Source organism: Acinonyx jubatus, chromosome C2 (assembly GCF_027475565.1).
Source record: "Acinonyx jubatus isolate Ajub_Pintada_27869175 chromosome C2, VMU_Ajub_asm_v1.0, whole genome shotgun sequence".
Classification (NCBI taxonomy): Eukaryota; Metazoa; Chordata; class Mammalia; order Carnivora; family Felidae; genus Acinonyx; species Acinonyx jubatus.
In genome coordinates, this window is record NC_069384.1 from 26,367,286 (window position 1) to 26,390,355 (window position 23,070).

General features: G+C 36.9%; 1 protein-coding gene and 1 pseudogene across 2 annotated transcripts in view; both read left to right on the forward strand.

Moving 5' to 3' along the window:
- Nucleotides 1-23,070, forward strand: part of LOC113604776 (uncharacterized) — a 591,327-nt gene that overhangs the window by 471,940 nt on the left and 96,317 nt on the right. The window lies entirely within an intron of this gene.
- LOC106973177 (nuclear ubiquitous casein and cyclin-dependent kinase substrate 1-like) overlaps nt 1-23,070 on the forward strand; it is a 39,870-nt pseudogene that overhangs the window by 15,090 nt on the left and 1,710 nt on the right.

Below are 23,070 nucleotides of genomic sequence, written 5' to 3' on the forward strand. Positions count from 1 at the left end.
GTCTATGATTTCATGTGCATTTTTGACCGAACTCTTTTCATGAGGTCTTCACTTTATAGCCTCTCATTCCTGAAAAATACTGGAGGTAGCAATCATCTCAATAAAAGTAATTTTAGGGGCCCCTGGGTGGCGCAGTCGGTTAAGCATCCGACTTCGGCTCAGGTCATGATCTCGCGGTTCGTGAGTTCAAGCCCCACGTCGGGCTCTGTGCTGACAGCTCAGAGCCTGGAGCCTGTTTCAGATTCTGTGTCTCCTTCTCTCTCTCTGACCCTCCCCCGTTCATGCTCTGCCTCTCTCTGTCTCAAAAATAAATAAACATTAAAAAAAGTAATTTTATAGCTATATAAATGTACAGAGTAAGATAAAATTTCTTAGAGAAGGATGAATGAAGAGAAATTCTTAAGAGGTAAACTTGACCAGAAATTTCTGTGCTCTTTTAAGAGTTACATTTCTATTGGTGATTGTGGAGATATAATAAAACCAAATTGTCCCTTTCTCCTGTGTTATTCCACAGCTTATATGCAGACATTGAATAAGAAAATAGCAGGGTTGATCCAGGATGACGGTTTGGGCAGGTAGATGTAATAAAGCGATAGAGGTACAGAGAATTGAGGTGATTGGCAAGAATATTTAAGGAGAAAATGAAGGAGACTAAGGTAAAAGCAGAGAAGACTGAGAGATAATGAAAAGGACAAATATAAACATAAGAACATAATCATAGTAGAAATAGTTTGAAAAGTAAGCGCCTAGAGGAGAGGCATTTGTGAAAGAGCTGGCACTTGAATCTACAATCTTGGAGGTGGAACATTTTGGATATGAAAAGTTCTAGGTCATGACCATAGGAATGCGTGAGCTGGGGAGAGCTGGGGAGAGCTGGGGAGTCATATGAAGAACACAGGGAAGCAAGAGGCCTTGTTATTGGTTAGATGATCAGCCACATGGAATTTTGAAGTCACCCAAGATGGAAGAACTGGGGCAGAGGCATCACGTAAACCAGGGGCAGAAGTCTTCAGTGAATGAGAAGTGATTTGGAAGGTCGGTAGATGATAGAGATGACAGGGCCTGAGGCTAAAAGAATGACAGGGGTAACAAAAGGGCGGGGGGCTAATCGTCTGGAAGTCACAGTGTGGGATATCAAGGGAATGGCCTCACTTTTGGGCCTCGAAACACCTCGCTTGTGAAAGAATATATAGCCTTTACTTGTAAGGGGTTCAGGGAGAGTGCCTTTAGGAAATCAAGACTCGGCCAAGATCTACTGAGTTCAAAGATCTAGTGAGAACTCATGTGAAGATGACCATCAAGACTGAGGAGCAGAGCAGACAAGCACCACAAATGTGCTCTGCCTGACCTCTTTGTGAGAAATGAGCAAGCTTCACAGTCACAAAGGTCCCAGGGGCGTGAAGTCTATCATTTTACATTTTGTCTAGTACCCACCAGCTTTAGTATCTACCAACAGTCTAGTACCTACCTATCAAGTAGGCCTGAGAATTCTACATTCGTGTTATCTACTAAAGACTTACAAGTACTTCCTATGTGACATTTGCAACATTGCATTTGCATGTGACTAGATAAAAAATATGGTCTGCAGCAACTAAAAGCATCTCCCCTTGCTTTTCTTATTGTCCTTTTAAAAATGTACTTTGTGGCACCTGGGTGGCTCAGTCACCTGAGTATCTGACTCTTGATTTCGGCTCAGGTGATGATCTCGGCTCAGGTGATGATCTCACGGTTTGTGGGTTCGAACCGTAGGTGGGGCTCTGCACTGACAGCATGTAGTCTGCTTGGGATTCTCTCTCTCCTTCTTTCTCTATCCCTCCCTCATGCACTCTCTCTCTCTCTCTCTCAAAATAAATAAACATTTAAAAAATGTACCTCAACCCCTCATGTGGAAGGAAAGGGAACAGAAAACAATTTTGTCTATGGACAAAGAAAGTTTTGAACAGCAGTAAAGACCTCCAAAGATGGACTGTGTCTCTCTAATGCTTTTTTTTTTATGTTTATTTATTTTTGGGAGAGAGAACACAAGCAGGAGAGGGGCAGAGAGACAGGGGAACAGAAGATCCGAAGCAGGCTCTGCACTGAAAGCTGAGAGCCTGGTGTGGGGCTTGAACTCACAAACCATGAGATCATCACCTGAGCCAAAGTCAGACGCTTTACCAACTGAGTCACCCTGATACCCCTCTAATGATTTTAATTAAAAGTTAGATGTCACTGAGCTTTAAGGAGTGGTAAAATAATAATAAAGTACAGATTTTAAATAAAAACTATAAGAAAAATTCTTACTGCTTAAAAACTGCATTTAAAAAATCTTAACCTGGTTCTTTAGAATGGCTTTATCATTTTACATTTTCTTTTTTAGACCACAAGTTCTGCTGTATTCTTACCCGTTCACTCACACACACTTACCATCATCTATCAATCAATGTAATAAAGTAACATCAAATAAATACATTACCACATGGGATCAGTGATTTTCTGTTGCAAGCCTGTCAGCAAAAAAATAAAGTCAGTTTCTTTTTAAAGTCAGTTTTTCTAAACAGACCATGACCATTGTAAATGACAGTAAGGCATCTTAAGTGCTTAGCAGAGAGGCTAAACTTTTGGCTCACTGGTTGCTTTTATAATCTACACTTGCTATCATCATGAGGTCTAGTTTAGGTTGCCTTAAGAATTACCTAACTCAGTGGGTAGGTAAATTATGCTGTTATAAATTATGAATACAGTGCAAAACTATACAGGCATTTTAATGAGACAGATATTTATATACTGACTAGAAAGATGCTCATGATATGGTATCTTAAGGGAGGTTCCCAGGAAACACACTCTGGGAGAAGGAGAGACGTGTGCAGAATGTTTACTGGGGAGTGAGGAAGTGAGAAAGGAAGGGAGAAGGAGAATCTGACCTGTAATGGGATTATAACTGACACCTTAATTGATATGACAGAAAAATTTGACCTGGGATGGTCCTTCAAGAGTTACACCAAAATGTGGCAAAGCAAGGATGAGGATTGTGTTTCCGCATTTCTCAGTCATTGGTCATGACCTTCCTTGAAAGGGAACACAAACTTCAGGTAAGGGAAATCCCTGTGGCCGAGGGTAGCTCCTAGTTTGAAGTAGAGCTAAAACTGTCAGCAGCTGTCATCCCCAACTTCTGTAAGTGACTCATTTAGCCCTAATGTACCATACTATTTACCACAGTCACGTTGCATTTCTCAGATTGGCTTCCTTTTTAGTTCACCCCGTTTGGGAAATGCTTCTTCAAGACTATGGCTGGTCAAATTTCCTAGGAAAAGTTAGAAAAGGAGAGTTAGTTGGATGGGTTACAAGCCCTCAATGAAGCTATGGATCTATATGTCATAACTGATAATCATCACACCCATTTCGAGAATCCGTTCTATATTGCCTTCACTCTTGGCAAGCATCTCTGCTATAGAGGTGTCTTACCTGGAGGGATGGCCCAGACCTATAATCATGAGCCACTGATTAACAAATGCTTTTTGCACTGTGATTCTTTACTTGTGCCTTTAGCATTAAAACCAGGCCTGGAGGGGCCCCTGGGTGGCTCAGTCAGTTAAGTGTCTGACTTCAGCTCAGGTCATGATCTTGTAGTCCATGGGTTTGAGTGCCTTGTCAGGCTCTGTGCTGATGGCTCAGAACCTGGAGCCTGCTTCCGATTCTAGGTCTCTCTCTCTCTCTCTCTCTCTCTCTCTGCTCCTCCCCCTCCCCCTCCCTCCCTCCTCCCCCCTCTCAGAAATAAATATTAATTTTTTTTAAACCAGTCCTAGAAGCACTCAGAAGACCTACCTCCTCCTTACTGTTAGAATTAATTACTCCCATGAGCATGGTGACTCCTCTTGTTGTCTGCTAGTCTCTTAGAGCATGGAGCACAAAGTAACTGGGTGGCAGTCATAGTATCAGGTTGGATGATACTCTTATTGCCTCCCATGTATGAGGACCTCTGGAAGTGCAGAGTTTCCGTTTGCATAACAGGGGAACAGTTTCCCCAGTGGGTCGTTGGGAATGCTGATGTTAAACAGTGCCACTTCTGCTTCTGTACTTACATATTTCACCTACCAGAGAGACAGCACCATATTGTGGTCATTGATTTAAGTCGTACTCCACATCTTCTCAGATTATCATCTTATGCTAGATCCTTAGGTGTGTGTGTGTGTGTGTGTGTGTATTTCCCAGTTTATTGACACATAACATATCTAAGTTTAAGGTATCCAGTGTGATGATTTGATACATGTATATATTGCAAAATGCTTATCACAATAAGGTTAGTTAACATATCCTCTGTTTTGTTGCTCACATAATTACTGTTTTGTTGCTTTTGTTTTGGTGAGAACATTAAAACTCCATACTCACAGCAAATTGCAAGTATACCACATACTATTGTTAGCTATATTTACCATGCACTACACTAGATCCACAGAACTCAATTGTCTTGTAACTGAAAGTTTGTACCCTTTGACCAATATCGTTCCATTCCCCTCACTCCTTAGCCATTCTACTGACAACCGCCATTTTACTCTTTGTTTCTATGAGTTCGATGTGTTTAGACTCCATATGTAAATGATACACTTATTTTATGTAGCAAAATGGCCTCAAATTCCATCCATGCTGTTGCACATGGCAGGATTTTCTTCTCTTTTTTTATGGCTGAATAATATTCTGTTGTAAGTCCCTGGCTTACTTTTTTACCTTTATGATGGTGTGAAAGCAATACACATATGGTAGAAACCGTACTTCAAATCTTGAATTTTGATCTTTTGAGCTAACGATATGTGGTACTTTCCGATCTCATGAATCTGGGCAGTCGCAGCGAGCTGCAGCTCCCAGTGAGTCACATGATCATGAGGGGAAACAACGGATCTCCCACTGACAACCATTCTGTGTTTTGCTCTCATTACAGTATTCAATAAATTACACAAGATATTGAATAGTTTATTATAAAGTGGACTTTTGTGTTAGATGATTTTGCCAAACTGTAAGCGTTCTGAGCACATTTAAGATAGGCTAGGTTAAGCTATTTGTTTGGTAGTTTAGATGTATTTTTGACTTACAATATTTTCAGTTGATGATGAGCTGATCAGGATATAATTCCCATCATCAGTCAAGGAAGATTTATGTGTTTGTGTGTATATCTATAGGCCACATTTTCTTTTTCCATTTACTCATCACTGGACACTTAGGTTGTTTCCAGATCTTAGCTATTGTGAATAATGCTAAGCTGTGCTTTTAAAGAGCCAACGTGCCAAGATATCAGGCTGACAAATTCTGGGTGGTGCAATACATGATATAATAAGTGGATCTCACAGCTGTGTCCATTTACACACCACTTTTAGTTTAAAGTAGTTTCTTTATTCTGAAACAATATTATATAATATTTCATGTTGGTGGATCAAATATGCCGCAAGTGCTCAAAAGTGTTAGTCGTGGTTTTCTTAGGGGTAAAGGCAAATATATATTACAAAGAGTATTTATCAGTACCAGGCAAAATGATTTTCTTTCCCTTTCAGGGTAGTTAACAGTAAGTTTTTTGAGTTCTAGAGGACTTAGAGACATTTCCCTCGGGGTAAAAGATAAAAGATTGCTTCTCAAAACCCCTGCTGCTGGAAAGCAACAGAGTAATTGACAAGCCCCTTTGTATTCTGAAGGCAGCAAACTTAACAATTTGGAATACTGTTTCAACCCATTTACAAGGTGACATAAAAGATTGCTGGTACGGAGTGGACTCTGGGCAAAAAGGTGTCTGTAGCAGAAAGATATCTTTGGAATATATATTTTGTTACTATTAGAGACCAAGTCTAGAGGGCTAAAATAAAAGATTTTTTTTTACTTATTAATCTTTAAACTTTAGGAATAATTAGTCTTTTTTTTTAAAGAGTCAATCAAAACAGAATTATTCAACTCAAATTTAGATTGTATCTGTCACTTGGCTACTGGCACAACCTCCCTCACTTAGTTCATCCAGGGCAAAGATATATTTCAGATATTGGAAAAAATTTTATACCAGTTCCCCCAAAGTTTTATATTTTGATTCTAAAATCTCTTTCTCTCAATCTCCTTTTTTTTTTTTTTTTTACATTTTATCAGACATTCTTATTTCAACTCTGAGTTTTCTACCTGCAGAGATTTATTTATTTATGACTGTATTTATTGCATGATTCACTGTCACTAGTTTTCATTTTTCCACGTCAGCTAATCTGTACGTGGATATAGGTCATATGGATTTAACTTCTTGAGCAGTGAGGAGATCGGTTGCAGTGCCATCATGATGTCTTTTTCTCCATGGAATTTGTGTATATTTTGAATGACTGCACCTGCCCACAGTGGGGGTGAGGGACTTCTTTGCAGGGGCTTTGGGCTTATTACTCCTGACTCTTTTCAGGAGGACTAAGGGGAGTTGTCGAAGCAGTAGGAGAGCAGGTGACAGCTCTCTGTAGTTGCAGGCTAGCTGAGAGTGTGCCCGCCAGTTACAAACTAAAACAAACAAGATCTTTTCAGTTTACTACTTATCTACTTGACCTCGCTGACACCTCATAATCACAGGATCCCATCTTTCAAAATTATGTGCATATGATGTCTGTGATCTCACTTCCTCCTCCCTTTTTTCTCTGTTACTTAAATTGTTGCTTCCTGTCTTCTGTGCTTCACTAAGCCCATTAATTTCCCTCTGTAGAAAGGTAACACTCTGTCACCCTAACTATCTCAGAAGAGGGAATGCCAAGACAAACCAGAGCTGGAGAAGGAGACTTCGATGGCAGAGAAATATCCTAGGCCTCTGAATTTAACTAAATGTGTGTCATTGGGGTTTCAAAGATCAGAATAATTAACCACTTTGCAAAAAATCTTACAAAGAAGGATTGTAAATTATTGAATCAGGAATTGATGTTGGTAACTGTTTAGTCTATTCACATCACAGATGAGAAAAGAAATGTAGAAATATTAACCACATTTCTTATGGCCACGCAATCCTACAAGTAAAAAGTTCTGTGATCTGGAGCATACGTAAAATAGAATTGAAGGCCGGCATAGAAGCTGTAAGGTCAGGCTCTCAGAGTGACCTTTGGTGCCTAAGATACATAGGCCACTGAGTCAGAGGCTCTCCAGTATCCTGGATGGATCTATAGGTCAGAAAACCCTTCTAAGTCCAACTTTAGGTCCACAGGCTTGTCTGTCCGCACTTCTGGAACTTCATGATCGATAATGACATTAGGCCCTATCTTCCCAGACTTAATCCTAACATTAAAGAAAACATCCTATGCCACACAAAATTCTTCTGACTCTTCATTAGAAAGTACTTGTTTTTATTCAGGGTTCCATCTTTGGGGTAGGGGTGGAACAGAGAGAGAAAGAGAAGAAGAAGAAAAAAAGAGACCCTTGGTTCATGGGCAGTTCATTCTCAGGATATTCCCATAAAGAAGGTACGTGAAAATTATCCAAAGGACTTTGTTAGACTACATATAATTTGCTCATAGTTGAGCTCGATTCTCCTCCAATAATGTTTCTCAACCCTGGCTGTGTTTTAGACTGAGACAGAGAGTTCTAAAATAACACCTATGGCCAGGCCCTATCCCAGCCAAATTAAATCGGATGCCCTCAGGATGAGCTCTAGACATCAGTATTTAATATCAAAGAGATTCTCATGTGTAACCACAGTTGAGAATTTGAGAACCCCTTCCTGGAACAACATGTGTCTAATGCCCCCGCTATCCCATTGAAAATCCCAGTGATTTTGAGCCATGGTTACTAATTGAAGAAAGTTGAAGCAGAAAAAATGTCTGAGGACCATCACTCTCACTGTTTTGTTAAGGATGGGGCAAGAGCCTGATTTGAAGCTAACACGATGATGGAATTAAAAATATAATTTACCTCATAATCACTATTATTGCAGAGCACTATTAATGAATAATTATTTCTCTCACATTTGTTAGAAACAAGATAAGTATTTTGCCATTTTATCTTAATAGCTAGATTTATTTTTGTGGGAAAGTGGTATCTTTACAAATGAAAATTTTAGTTTCTTGAGGCTAACATCACTATTGACATTAAGTGATATAAATGAAAAATTGTAAAGAATTTAAAGAGACAGGGAAGCTATTTTTAAATTTATATAAAATTGGAAATCGAAACATTCAAATTTATAGTTACATATGAAAATAAGATTATTTAAAATTTACCTCTTCATGTTATGAGGTCTCATAATGTAGAGAAACTACTTTGTTTAAAGGAGCAAATGTACAAATAGGTGCTAATTACTGTTGGAAATAGATTGCTTAGATGAGACTCATCCTTATAAATATTTTCTAAAAACACAAAATTTGAAACTATATTTCTAAAATTTAATATAGAAAATGATCAAGAAATGAAAATTATGTATTTTTGGTATTACTTTCTGTTTCTATTTTTTAAAAGCAAGATTTGGACTTCTCCCTCTTGTGTTATCCTATCTATATCAGAAGTTCAAAAGTGGGTACAATTTTGTGTTCTCCCCAGGAGACATTTGGCAATATCTGAAGACAGTTTTGACTGTCACACTGAGGGAAAACAGAGCAACTGGCATTTTGTAGGTCAAAGCCACATGTGCTGCTAAATATCCCATAATATGAGCAGTCTCGCAAAGAGAGAAAAAGATCTGGCCCAAAGTGTCAATAGCATGAGGCTTAATTGTTTTGCTTTTTTAAAAATTTCTTTTTTTTTAAGGTTCATTTATTTATTTTGAGAGGGAGAGAAAGAGAGAGAGAGAGAGCGAGCTTGAGTAGGGGAGGGGCAGAGAGAGAAGGAGAACCTCAAACAGGCTTTGGGCTGCCAGTACAGAGTCCGATGCAGGGCTTGAACTCATAAACTGTGAGATATGACCTGAGCCTAAATCAAGAGTTGGACGCATAACTGACTGAGCCACCCAGGCTGGCCCCAAGTCTTAGTTGTTTTAAATTAACTTGTTAAAAGCTTCATATTATCTTTAAAAAGCCAAAAAATTAGAACACCTGGGTGGCTCAGTCGGTTAAGCTCTGACTTCAGCTCAAGTCATGATCTTACTGTTCATGAGTTGGAGCCCCGCATCAGGCTTGCTGCTGTCAGTGCAGAGCCTGCTTTGGATCCTCTCTCCTGTGGTCTCTGTCTCTGCTCCACCCCTGCTCTCTCAAAAATAAACATTTTTTAAAAAAGCCAATAAATTGATGTTTCAATCAATAATGCAATTTAATAACTATTTATAAATGGCAAAGTATCAACTTGAGTATCTAAAATAATATCTATACTTTGTCGAAACTAAAACAGGTATGTATCAAATATCTGCTAGAATGTCCATATCTTGTTTGTTATTGTCTAAAGTCACATATGTAATCTCTCTTCACTGGTAGAAAAGAGCAGGTGCATATGCTGTGTGATGACTGCTGTGAATGAGCTTGCTCAACGGGCATTCCAATCCCCAGCCCACTTTTAGCATATGAAACCAACAAAAATATACAACAAACTGCAGTTCCTCGATGTAATTTATAGTCCTAGTTCTAGATGTGATTTTATGTGTATAACTATATATATCTAGTTGTAGATATAATTTATATATGCATTGTTACATATATATGAACAGTCTTAAATGCAGGTTAAGTGCAACAAACAGGATTTTTAGAGCAATACTAAAAAGTCAGTGAGGAAAAGAATGGCTTAAAGATCATGTTAAAGAGGCAGGTGGAGGCCCAGAGATGCAAGGAGTTGTAGATCCAGCAAAGTGTTTTGATTTTAGTGTAAGTGTAAAAGGAAACAAATGAAGGGGTTTTTGTGGGTGTGTGTATGTGAGACTCCATATGGACATGTTGAAAGATGACGAGTTAATGTGTAAGAATGGACTGGGTGGTGGAAGAGGGGAAAGAGGCAGCCTGGTTAAGGGTTTTCCCAGTAGCTCAGGTGGACCAGGAGAAAGCAGTAGAGCTCAAGTAGGGACGATGGATCAAAGAGCTCTTCGGAGCTAGAATCAATAGGGTTGGGAGGAGGATTAGATATAATGGGGTGAGTATTATGGGTTGAATTGTGTCCCCCCAAAAGAGGTGTCAAAGTCCTAACTCCCACTACCTCATAATGTGACCTTGTTTTGGAAATAGGGTCTTTGCAGATGTGCCCTAGTTAATATCATTAGGGTGGACTCTGAATCCAATACAGCTGGTGTCCTTATAACAAGAGGGAAATTTGGACAGAGATACAAACACACAGAGGAGAAGACCACATGACGATGGAGGCAGAGACAGGAGTTTCCCTGGCACAGGGCAAGGAACACCAAGGATGGCTGGCAAACCCCAGAAGCCTGAAGAGACAAGGAAGGATTCCCTCCTACAGGTTTCAGAAGGAAGCAGCCCTGCTGGCACCTGGATTTTAGAGATTTCTGACCCCCAGCATGGCCAAAAGATAAATCTATGTTGCTTAAGCCCACCAGCTTGTGGTCCTTTGTTATAGAAGTCCTAGGAAACTAATATCGTTGAGGGAGAAAGAAGCATGATGCATTCTCAAAATACAACTGACTTTTGGTCCGTGAATAGTTTCTGAAAGTTTCCTTTTTTTTGTGAAGCCTTCACAAAACATGTGAAGCTTATTTTCACTTTCCCCTTTATGATCTCCACTAACCCCTTGTACTTGCCCTGCTCTTTTTGGCACTCTTGAATTGATGAAAAATTATTATCATCCCATCTTGTGATAGAGACTGGGGAGAGACAAAGACCACTAAAGCAGAGCTCTGTATTCAAGTTCCCTTAATCATAAACTTTTAATATAAGTGTGTTTATACCATTGAAGTATAAGGCTATGAATTCTCAGAATTTGTAAGTACACTCAGTCAGGGCTGGACACATAGTATGTAATGGAAATAATTTTAAAGACAATAATGCTGTGTAGTATTGTACAAACATTAATAAAACTAGAAGGTATCAGATGAGAACTGGGTGTTGTATGGAAACCAATTTGACAATAAATTTCATATTAAAAAAACTAGAAGGTATCAAAAAGGCAATTAAAAATAAGCTTTGAGTTAAAAAAAATGCCTGAATTATTCATACCTCTATTGCTTACTAGCTGTATGATTATAGGATATTAATTTCTACCTTTATATTTTATGAGAATTAAATGAGTATTTGAACTATTTATTACAGGCCAGGCATATGGGAAACAGTAATACATGGTGCCTTATATTAATATTATTAATATTTCTATTTGTTGAATGGAATTGAACTAATAAATATGTAAAATGTCTCTTGTGCTAGCTGAAGTTAGGATGACATCTTCAGTATAATCTTCCAACTCTGCAGTTGGTCTATTGTGGATTCTTCCAATTATGTGTTTTCCAGGAGTGTGCCTGAATGAATTTCTGAGTACCTTAATGAGTTAGTCTTATTCCACAATTATTCCTTTAGGAATTTCTTATATCTTTTCTTAATTATTTACTACACTGTACATTTACTCAAATTACTTATAAGTTGGTTACCAATTTAATGTTACATTTTCCTGTACTTTGTTCTTATCCATGTTTTCTGTTTATTACATGACTAGAATTACTTTTATCCTGTTTATGTTTTTATTTTTCCTATTTAAAACAAAATAAGATCTTGTCTGCTGCTTACTTATGAATTATTTATTTTTTGAAACATTATGGCATTTGATCATGAATTTTTCTCATCTGTTTTACCATTTCTCTACACTATCACTTCATTTTTTTCTCTCCCAGATCCCTTGATCAATATGTTAATGATTAAAATAACATATTTCATGAAAATTGGTTTTAAAAACAGCTATGGAGTGTTATATAAAGGAATCCCCCATGGCACAAAAACGGACACTCAGATCAATGGAACAGAATAGAGAACCCAGAAATGGACCCAGAAATATATGGCCAACTAATCTGTGACAAAGCAGGAAAGAATATCCAATGGAATAAAGACAGTCTCTTTAGCAGGTGGTGCTGGGAAAACTGGACAGCAACATGCAGAAGAATGAACCTGGACCACTTTCTCACACCATACACAAAAATAAACTCAAAATGGATGAAAGACCTAAATGCAAGACAGGAAGCCATCAAAATCCTCGAGGAGAAAGCAAGCAAAAACCTCTTTGACCTTGGCTGCAGCAACTTCTTATTCAACATGTCTCCGGAGGCAAGGGAAACAAAAGCTAAAATGAACTATTGGGACCTCATCAAAATAAAAAGCTTCTGCACGTGAAGGAAACCGTCAGCAAAACTAAAAGGCAACCGACAAAATGGAAGAAGATATTTGCAAACGACATATCAGATAAAGGGTTAGTATCCAAAATCTATAAAGAACTTATCCAACTCAGCTCCCAAAAAACAAATAATCCAGTGAAGAAATGGGCAAAAGACGTGAATAGACACTTCTCCAAAGAAGACATCCAGATGGCCAACCGACACATGAAAAAATGCTCAACATCACTCATCATCAGGGAAATACAAATTAAAACCACAATGAGATACCACCTTATACCTGTCAGAATGGGGAACATTAACACCTCAGACAACAATAGATGTTGGCAAGGATGCAGAGAAAGAGGATCTCTTTTGCACTGCTGGTGGGAATGCAAGCTGGTGCAGTCACTCTGGAAAACAGTATGGAGGGTCCTCAAAAAATTAAAAATAGAACTACCCTATGACTCAGCAATTGCACTACTAGGTATTTATCCAAGGGATACAGGTGTGCTGTTTTGAAGGGACACATGCACCCCAATGTTGATAGCAGCACTATCAACAATAGCCAAAGTATGGAAAGAGCCCAAATGTCCATTGACGGATGAATAGATAAAGAAGATGTGGTATATATATACAATGGAGTATTACTCAGCAATCAGAAAGAATGAAATCTTGTCATTTGCAACTACGTGGATAGAACTAGAGGGTATTATGCTAAGTGAAATTAGTCAGAGAAAGACAAATATCATATGACTTCACTCATATGAGGACTTTAAGACACAGAACAGATGAACATAAGGGAAGGGAAGCAAAAATAATATAAAAACAGGGAAGGGGCCAAAACATAAGAGACTCTTAAATATGGAGAACAAACAGAGGGTTACTGGAGGGGTTGTGGGAGAGGGGATGGGCTAAATGGGTAACGGGCATTAAGGAATCTACTTCTGAAATCATTGTTGCACTATATGCTAACTAATTTGGATATAAATTAAAAAAAATAAAATGAAAAAAAAGATTAAAAATTAAAAAAAAATAAAAAAAGGAATCCCCCAAAGAACTCATGTAGTTACAAAAAAACCAAGAGAAATTATGGATATGTTAATTAGCTTGATTGTAATAATCATTTCACAACATATACATATATCAAACATGTTTTACACCATAAGTATATATAACTTTTGTCAATTGTACCTCAATGAAGCTAGAAAAATACTGGCTTAGTTGCTATGAAAGTTTACTAATTTGGCAACTGTAATTCTGAGATGGAACTATGTTCTTACTTTTAAACAATAATAAATTGCTTGCTTAAGATTTATCTATTTTACCTAGGAAATAATTCTACAAGTATGATACCTTAAATGGGTACTTTGTTACCAAAATCCAGGAAATGGATTTTGTGTACTTTTCAATATGCCCATTTAAAACATTTAGTGGAATTATTTGCTTATCGATTTACTGATTTAACCAGAAGTTTGTATCTGTGGCATGTTATACGATCAGGTGCTCATGTTCATTTTTTAAAAATAGACACATCATTAGCAAGTATCAGCATAAGGTCAATAGCTGGAAATACTGGTTCATTAACTTTATTGATGCTGTGTCAGTGGAATTCATGTGATTAATTTTAGTTTAGTCCATGAATTTTTATTTATTTATAACTTTTCCTTTTTTTGTCTTCTACCCTAGCCTACACTCAAGAAAGCATTACCTTATATTTTCCTATAACACTATAATATTTAATTTTATATTTTTCTCGAATCCACCTAAAATTTATATTTGTGAAAAGTCTGAGGTGAGAGCTAACTTATTTGTCCAAATATTCAACTAATTTGCCAAGACCATTTATGAATAATGTTTCTTTTCTTCCCTGATATTAAGTGCCATCTTTTCCAAATACTTAATCATGGGCCTCTTTCTGAATGTTGTATTTAGTTTTATGGGTTTCATTGTCTATTCTTACATAAATACCATAGTACTTTTAAAGTCTATTTGACATTTGGTAGGTAGGACAGATTCTCCTTATTGTTCATCTTCAAATTCCTACAGATTTATCTTTTATATGAAATGTAGAATCAGTCAACAAAATTCTATTAAATCCTAATGGATATTGATTTTACTATTTTACATTGCTTCGACTTTTTGTATTAATTAAGAAAAACTATGGTGAGACTTACCATCAATGAAGATGTTACACGTATTTATTCAGGAATTCTTGTGCCATTCCGTATATTTTTATAATTTTCTCTTTAGAAGTCAAAATACTTTTTTTTCAGTTTTTAAATTTTATTCTATTCTATCTCTAAATATATTTCTTTTTCATTCTGATATTTTATTTAATCCTTCTCTTACTTATTTTCCCTGAGTCACTCTTATCTAACATTTTTTGTTATTATCCTAAATATTTTCATGTAATTCAGTTTTTGTTTTGTTGGTCATGTTTGAATTTTTAATTTTATAAATTTTAGTATATTTTTACATTTTGTTTTCTGAGAATTTACTCTGAAAATTTTCTACTATCATAAGTTGAATACTCGTCTTTCTAATGAAGTATATCTCTAAGCACTTTACATTTGTTGTTATCACTGTGGAAGTGATTTTCTGTCTTCTATTGGCAGGATTTAGAAAAACTATTCATATTTTATACATTGTACTTTAATCCTAAAGTGCTAAACCCACTTTATTGGTTTTATTATAAATATAGTGGCTTTCCCCTCTCACATATATTAATAATATATACAAAATTATCTTTCCAGTTTCACTTCTTTTCGTATTTATTTTATTTATTTCTTATTCTTATTTTATTGCATTGCCTAAAACCTCAAGTATAGTGATAGATAGTAATAGCGATAGCAGAAATTACAGTTCTGTTTCTACTTTAGTAGGAAAGTGTAGAATGTTTTCCATTAGCTGTTTCAAGCATTATATACATCTTGGACTTCCAATAAACATGCAGTGTTAGAATAAGAGAATTTTATTATCTTCCTAGTCTGCCAGATTTTTAATCTGTTTTTTGATTTGTTTTACTTGAATGGTTATTGAGTTTTATACTTGTTTTTTGCGTTAAAGTGATTATAACTTGTATGCATAAAATACTTAATTTTTACTTTTGGGGCTTTCTTCCTTGACTTGATATGTGGTCATTCTTTGTAAATACTGTATGTGCATTTCAATTTAATGTGTATTGCATTTTGAATGCAGTAGTGTTTACTTTTTATGTTACTTAATTCGTCCTTTTGTCTTGTAAATATTGGTCTATTTTATCTACTAGTTTCTGGAAAAAGTACGCTGAATTTCCCATGATGGTTGTAAGAGTGTTAATTTCCCCTTTTGTTAGGTTCAAAAAGTTTCACAGTTTTTAAATCATTTTCTTGGGCGGATCATTTCTTTTCCAGCATGAAATATCCCACTTTGTATTTTCTGGTGATCCTAACCTTAAATTTTAGTTTTCTGACATTAATGATACTACATGATTTTATATATATTTAAAAAGCAAAACTCCAGTCAGTAAATCAATTCCATGAGAGGCATTACCAGTATAGTACTTAGACTTCAGAAAATGTAGCTGATGACTGATTATACATGAAGGGATGTAAAAAAAAAAAAGATAAAAATATGATAAGGAGTTGCATTAGTAAAAAATAAAATGATATTTTCAGGAACAAGCAAAGGGAGGCTAATGAGTTTCGTCTTGTTGATATTAAGATTGTGGCAAAGATATTTCTTTAAAATTTTTTTTAATGTTTTATTTATTTTTGAGAGACAGAGAGAGACAGAATGCAAGCAGAAGAGAGAGAAGAGAAGAAGAGAGAGGGGGAGACACAGAATCTGAAGCAGGCTCCAGGCTCTGAGCTGTCAGTACAGAGCCCAATGTGGGGCTCGAACCCATGAACCGTGAGATCATGATCTGAACTGAAGCTGGACGCTCAACTGACTGAGCGTCCCAGGTGCCCCTGGCAAAGATATTTCTATTATGCCTTTGCAAATGGAGTTTTAGAACTCAAGTTCACCCTGATAAAATGCTCAAAATAATTTTTGAATTTTTTTCAAGAATTTAGTTATCATCCAGGAATTCAACAATCCATCTCCCCCCCCCCCCCCACCTTTACTTCTCTAGCATTTAAATAAAGTGTCTGGGATATAGTAAGACCTCAATCAAGGCATGTTAACTTGAACTGGGAGGGAGGCAGCTTTCTGATTCATACCTAGCATTAATAGTAATACTTTTCTTCATAATATATCCCTGCTCTATTTGGCTTAAGCAACACAGGAAGAAGGGAAATTTACTAAAAGTTTTTCATGGTCTTCAGTGAAGCAGCTTTCCTAGTTTTTAATGCAACAAAGAGGTCTAAGAGAGAATGTAGAGGGAGATAAAGCAGGAACAGAAACCAGATGGCAGTATGTAAGAGACTACAAAAAGAAAACATACGCTTTGGATATAAAATCTTTCAAATAATTTTGTCAGCAAATAATTCTTGTCTTTCCAATAAATTTGTCAGCAAATAATTCTATCAGCAGGGGGAAGGTAGCTATTGGGAGCCATAGGTCAAGTGACTTTTGTTTTCAAGGAAAATAGAGAGTGGGAGGAATAGTGCTGAACATAAACTACAGAGTTAGAAATTGAAAGCATAGGGACAGAATTTGAAAATACATAAATGGAAGGATGATTTAAATAGTGCTCAGAAGAGCAGAAAGCCAAGGATTAAATCCTGGGATGGGGAATACGAAGGTCCCTTCAAGGTGATAGAGGAAAAACAGTGAGGTGTGTGGGCAACTAAGAGCTTAAATACCCATGAGGTCAGAAACCTCTGGCGTTCTCATCATCAGGGAAAACAAAAATGATTTGATATGTGTTGTAAGCAGATGTAATTCCCAGGGTCAAACAAAATTCTAAGTCTTCCACTTCCCTTTCTTTATTCCTTTTCAACTTAGAATCCCCACACACAACCCTTACTCACATCCTCCATGCCCTGATAGTGATTCGCTCATATGGAGGTCTGTATTTCATCTCCTCATGCATCTGAGTCAACTTTCAGACAAGGAGGGCCCCTCAGCACAGACTAGGCTACAGTGCAGTGTTTTGGAGTCTAGGCCAAGATCAGGGAAGAGGCCAGGCTATAGAGATTGAAGCCAATCAAATGAGAGGAAACTTACAGGGGAGTAATTTACAGCCAAGTCACAGACTGGCCAACTCAGTCACTGTTCAGAAGAAGCCATACAAAGAGAATTAAAAAGCCAGGAGAAGAGAGGGAGAGTCTTTAAACGTGGGGGACTAAAGAAAGACTGAGTGTAAAAAGGACTAGTTGCTTTTTAAAGGGCACTTCAGGCCTACAGCATGTGCATGTAAGGAGTTGCTAAAAGCTTAGACTCTGACCTGTTTCCCTACTGTGTTTTTTGCTCCAAAACTGTCTGCTCAACCCTGATCCTCCCCACTTATCTCAGCTTTGTATTAGGGGGGGAAAAAAACAAGGAATGTCTAATTAAAATGTATAATAGACAGCCTCCATAAGTAATAATTTGTAAGCTTAAAAGGATTTTTGTGTTTTGTTTTGTTTTCCAAACCCAGATGACTGTCTAATCAGCAGAATGTGTTGGAGGAAGTGAGCAAAACCCTGGCCTGAATGTTGGTAAATTGGACCAGTTAACTTGTGGCTTCAATTTAACTATGTTTGAATCAGAAATCTGTATTTTATTAGTCCAGGCCTTTTCTAATTTTGCATTTTCTTTATTTTCCTTTACTTTCTCCTTAGTTCTCAGTAAAGTTATTTTCAGATTTTAGCTTTGTTAAGCAAGGAGCAAGATGGGAAGTGAGTTTTTTGTCCACTTTTGGGTCTTGCAGCAAGTAGACAACCTGGTGTCCCTTGAGGCTGAAATAAAGCCAAAAGAGAACCAAGAAGGAGGTGTAAATCCTGGGAAGAGAAAAATCATTCACACAGCCATGGTTTTTGTCTGTGATGATCTCGGTCTTAATCTACTCTGGCTGCTATAAAAGAATACCATATACTGGGTGCCTTATAAACAATAGAAACTTATTTCTCATATCTCAAAGTTCTGGAGGCTGGGAAGTCCAAGATGAAGGCACCGGAATATTTGCTGGTGAGGTTCTGCTTCCTGGTTCATATATGGTTGTCTTTTCTTTTTTTTCTTCTTCTTTTTTTTTTACTGTTTATATGTTTATTTATTTATTTTTGAGAGAGAGAGAGAGAGAGAAAGACAGAGAGAGAGAGAATGCGCACAAGTGGGGCAGGGGCAGAGAGAGGGGAGACAGCATTTGAAGTAGGCTCCAGGCTTCCACTTGTCAGTGCCGAGCCTGACACAGGGCTCAAACCCGTGAACTGTGAGATGATGACCTGAGCCAAAGTTGGATGCTTAACTGACTGATCCACCCAGTCGCTCCTATATATGGTTGTCTTTTCAATGTCTGTGTCCATGCGTGGTGGCAAGGGATCTCTCTGGGGTCTCTTTTTAATAAAACATTAATTCCATTCATGAGAACTCCACCCTCATGATCTAATCACCTCCCAGAGGACCCACCTCCAAATACTATCACATTGTGTGTTAGGTTTCAACATACAAAGTTTTGGGGGACACAGTCTATAGCAATCTTCCATGTAGACTTTTCTTTTTTATTCCACAGAATTTTTCTGTATTTATTTCTAAAATCTAGCTTTTTGTAATACTATTTTAAGAACCTGGCTGCATAGTCTTACTAAAATAGTTTTCAAGATAGGAGGCAAAATCTACATATTTATCAAGCTCTTCCCATGATGCTTAAACTTCCAGCAAGGCACACTCTACATGACAGTGAAGTAAAACTCTGAACAAGTCCTATTTTGTTTTTGTGCTTTCATTAAACTATTTGAGAATTGAAAAGGATTCAACTTGAAGAACATGACTTCAGTTATTTCATGAGGGCTAGGAATTTCCCAAACGAAAAAAATCTCCCTGTTATATCACCGATGAACAGTTTTCAACAGTTGATTTTTTTCTTCCATATTAATTTTCCTAATGTTCTTCCAGATGATAAAGAAAAGGAACCATACTAAGTTCAAACAGTATGTAACTTCCATGTTGCTACAAAGGAACATATTTCATTCTTTCTCATTGCCACGTAGTACTCCATTGTGTATATAAACCACAATTTCTTTATCCATTCATCAGTTGATGGACATTTAGGCTTTTTCCACAGTTTGGCTATTGTTGAGAGTGCTGCTATAAACATTGGGGTACAAGTGCCCCTATGCATCAGTACTCCTGGATCCCTTGGGTAAATTCCTAGCAGTGCTACTGCTGGGTCATAGGGTAGGTCTATTTTTAATTTTTTGAGGAACCTTTGTTCCTGGAGATGGAACTGGAGAGTGGATGGAACTGGAGAGTGTTATGCTAAGTGAAATAAGCCATACAGAGAAAGACAGATACCATATGTTTTCACTGTTATGTGGATCCTGAGAAACTTAACAGAAACCCATGGGGGAGGGGAAGGAAAAAAAAGAAAAAAAAGAGGTTAGAGTGGGAGAGAGAGCCAAAGCTTAAGAGACTCTTAAAAACTGAGAACAAACTGAGGGTTGATGGGGGGTGGGAGGGAGGTAAGGGTAGGTGATGGGCATTGAAGAGGGCATCTTTTGGGATGAGAACTGGGTATTGTATGGAAACTAATTTGACAATAAATTTCATATAATATAAAAAAAAACCCAGTATGTAACTTAATTATCCAGTTAGCTATCTGCCATGACATATGGGGCATAGGACATCTGAGATTACAACGCTTAGAAAATAGTGAAAGTTCACCAAATAGTTATCTGCTGACTGACAAGAAGAGAAACATTTTATAAGGAAGAAGAGATGAAATTGAGTTATGTGGTCACTAAAAACAAACCACTTATAATTTGGCTTTGACCTTCCCAGAAATATTTCACTGTGTTGCCTCTTAGTAGCTTCATGACGTATGATTCTACCTCCTATTACATTTTTTAAAGTATAATTTTTTAAATGTTTATTCGTTTTTGAGAGAGACAGAGCATGAGTGGGGGAGGGGCCAAGGGAGAGAGGGAGACACAGAACTCAAAGCAAGCTCCAGGCTCTGAGCTGTCAGCACAGAACCCAATGCAGGGCTTGAACTCATGAACTGTGAGATCGTGATCTGAGCCAAAATGGGATGCTTAACCAACTGAGCCACCCAGGCACCCCTGAAGTATAATTTTTATTCAGGGAAATACACTCATCTTAAATGTAGAGTAAATGACAAATGCATATGCTTGTATTATCCTCATCCCTATCAAGATGGAATATTTTCAGCATCCTAGGAACTGTCTTCCTTTTCTTTCTGAGTCAATTAAACCCTCAGAGGCAACTATAGTCTAATTTTTATCGTGACATTAGTTTTGTCTGTTATAAAAATTCATGTAAATGGGAATAGATTTTGGAATCATCCAAGTTCTTAGGTCATTCTTTTTATTACTGAGTAGTATTCCATTGTATGAATATGCCATTTATTTATTTTGCTAATGATGAATATCTGTATTGTTTCTAGCTTTGAGCTATTATGAATAAAACCATTATGAATATTTTTAAAGAAATATTTTGTTTGACATACATTTCAGTTTACTTGGTCAAATACCAATGAATGGGATTGCTAAATTAAAGGACAAATCTAGGTTTAACTTTGTAAGAACTAGCCATTTTCCACCAGCAATGTCTGAGAATTTTGGTTGCTCCAAAATGTCAGTATTTCAGGTTATCAAACATTTTAAACATTTTAACCATTCTAGTTTGTGAAATGACATCTCATTGTATTTTGAATTTTCATTTCCTTGATGACTTATGATTCAGAGCACTTTGTAATGTATTTATTTGCCTTTTGTATATCTTCCTTATTTTCCTTTGTATGGTGTTTATTCAAGTCTTATGCCCATTTAAAATTTTTTGGTTCTTTTATTGTTGTTAATTAATTATAAGAGATCTTTATATATCCTGGATATAATTTCTTTACAAGTGTTCTGAATATCTTTCCCAGGCTGTGGCTTGCCTTTTCTTTTTTTACCAGGTGTTTTTAGATGAGCAACTGTTTTGATTTTGATGGAATCCAATTTATCTTTTTGTTTTCTTTTGGTGTTTCATGCATTTTATGTTCTAGCTAAGAAACTTAAAGGGCTTAGAGAAATTTTCCAACAATTTTTTCTCTAAGTTTTATAATTTTGGTGTGTATTTTTAGATCTACAACCCATCTCCAATTATCTTTTTTGAATGTAGTAAAATAGTGGTATAGGGGTCAATGTGCTCTTTTCCTTAGGAATGTTGCCTATTTTAGCATTTTTTGTCAGGAAGATTTTTTTTCTTCACTATATTGCATTTAAAGTCTTTGTAGAAAATTCATTAATTGAGTATATATTAGGTCTATTTCTAAGTCTTTTTAGTTTTATTGAATGTATTTTTTTCATCCTTACACCAATCTACATTGTCTTGATTAATGCACCTTATTCTAAATCTTAAAGTCACATAATATAAATCCTCCAATGTTGTCTTTGTCAAGATTGTTTTAGACCATTTGGATACACATGTTTACCTACACAATTTAGAATCACTTTCCCAGATTCTACCAAAAAACTGCAAAAAAATTTCATGGAATCACACTGAATCCAAAGGACACTATGGGACATCTTAGCAATATTGACCCTTGCAATATATTAATTAAATATATTTTTCACTTATTTAGATAGTTCTTAATTTCTTTTCATCAGTGATTTTGCAGTTTTCTGTGTATAGGAGGTACAGATCCAACTCTGAGACAGATTAGCTTGCAGAAAGCTTACTGCAGAGTGTTCTCTTGCAGTAAATACCTACCTATGGTGAAAGTAGTGGAAGTGAGATTGATTATTAAGAGAAGTTGGGTGAAAAGGCATCAGCTCATCTGATGGGAATATCAAAGTCTGGGACAGACCTTCAAAGTTGTCCTGAACTGGAGCAAAGTGGCCAGATGTTTATGGCCCTGAATCAATCAGTTGTTGGTCTCAGGTTGCACCAGGAGGAGATGTAGCCTTGGATGAATTTGCTCTCTCTAGCTAAGAGCAGTGTGCAGAGAAGACTCACATATGACAGCTATCTGCTACCAACACTTCCAGCAGCTAGGAGCATAATTCATTCCTTCAGTACTAAAGGGCTGGTAGCTGGGTTGCACAGGACTGCATCTATATTTCACTATATTTCATCATCCGTGCCACTTAAATTCACTTCCTTCATGAAATTTCTGGGAACAGATCTATTAGGACTCCTATGGGCCTTATTTCCCAGAGGAAATATGTTCTAGGAAGTTTTGTGCTGAAGCCAACCTCTTGGCCACAACTGCTACTCATCATCTCCATCTTATTCTAGCCATTCAAGATTTTCCTCACCTTTGGCTAGAAAATAAACTCTTTTAGAAACTTTACTTAGTGGTATGATGAAGAACCTCATATCTGAAGGTACTGAGAGCCTGGTCACGATGCCATTCTTTGCATGTGGCTGCTACACTTATTCACTAACTGGTAAGATTGTGCAAATTGGGCACCAAAACATATTCAAGTGTGTCCTCTGAGCACTAAACTTGTTCCTCTCTTGTGTAACAGTAGCTCTAGCTCCTTGTGATAATCAAGGACACTACCCCTCAGGTCCATGATTCCTCTGTGTTTCTGCTTTTTTTTTTCTGGGCATGAGTTTAGAATTCTCAGGTAATTGCCAGAGAATAAAATCTATTGAAACTCTTGCTGGTACCAATTAGAACAGCTAACCATTCGGAAAATCAGGATCTGCAAAGACCTTTACTGACGTCAGTGTTGCAAAGACCTGATGCAGGAGTTAAGAAAAGTGATGATAAGCAGGTAAACACTTTCACTTTTACATCTTGATTT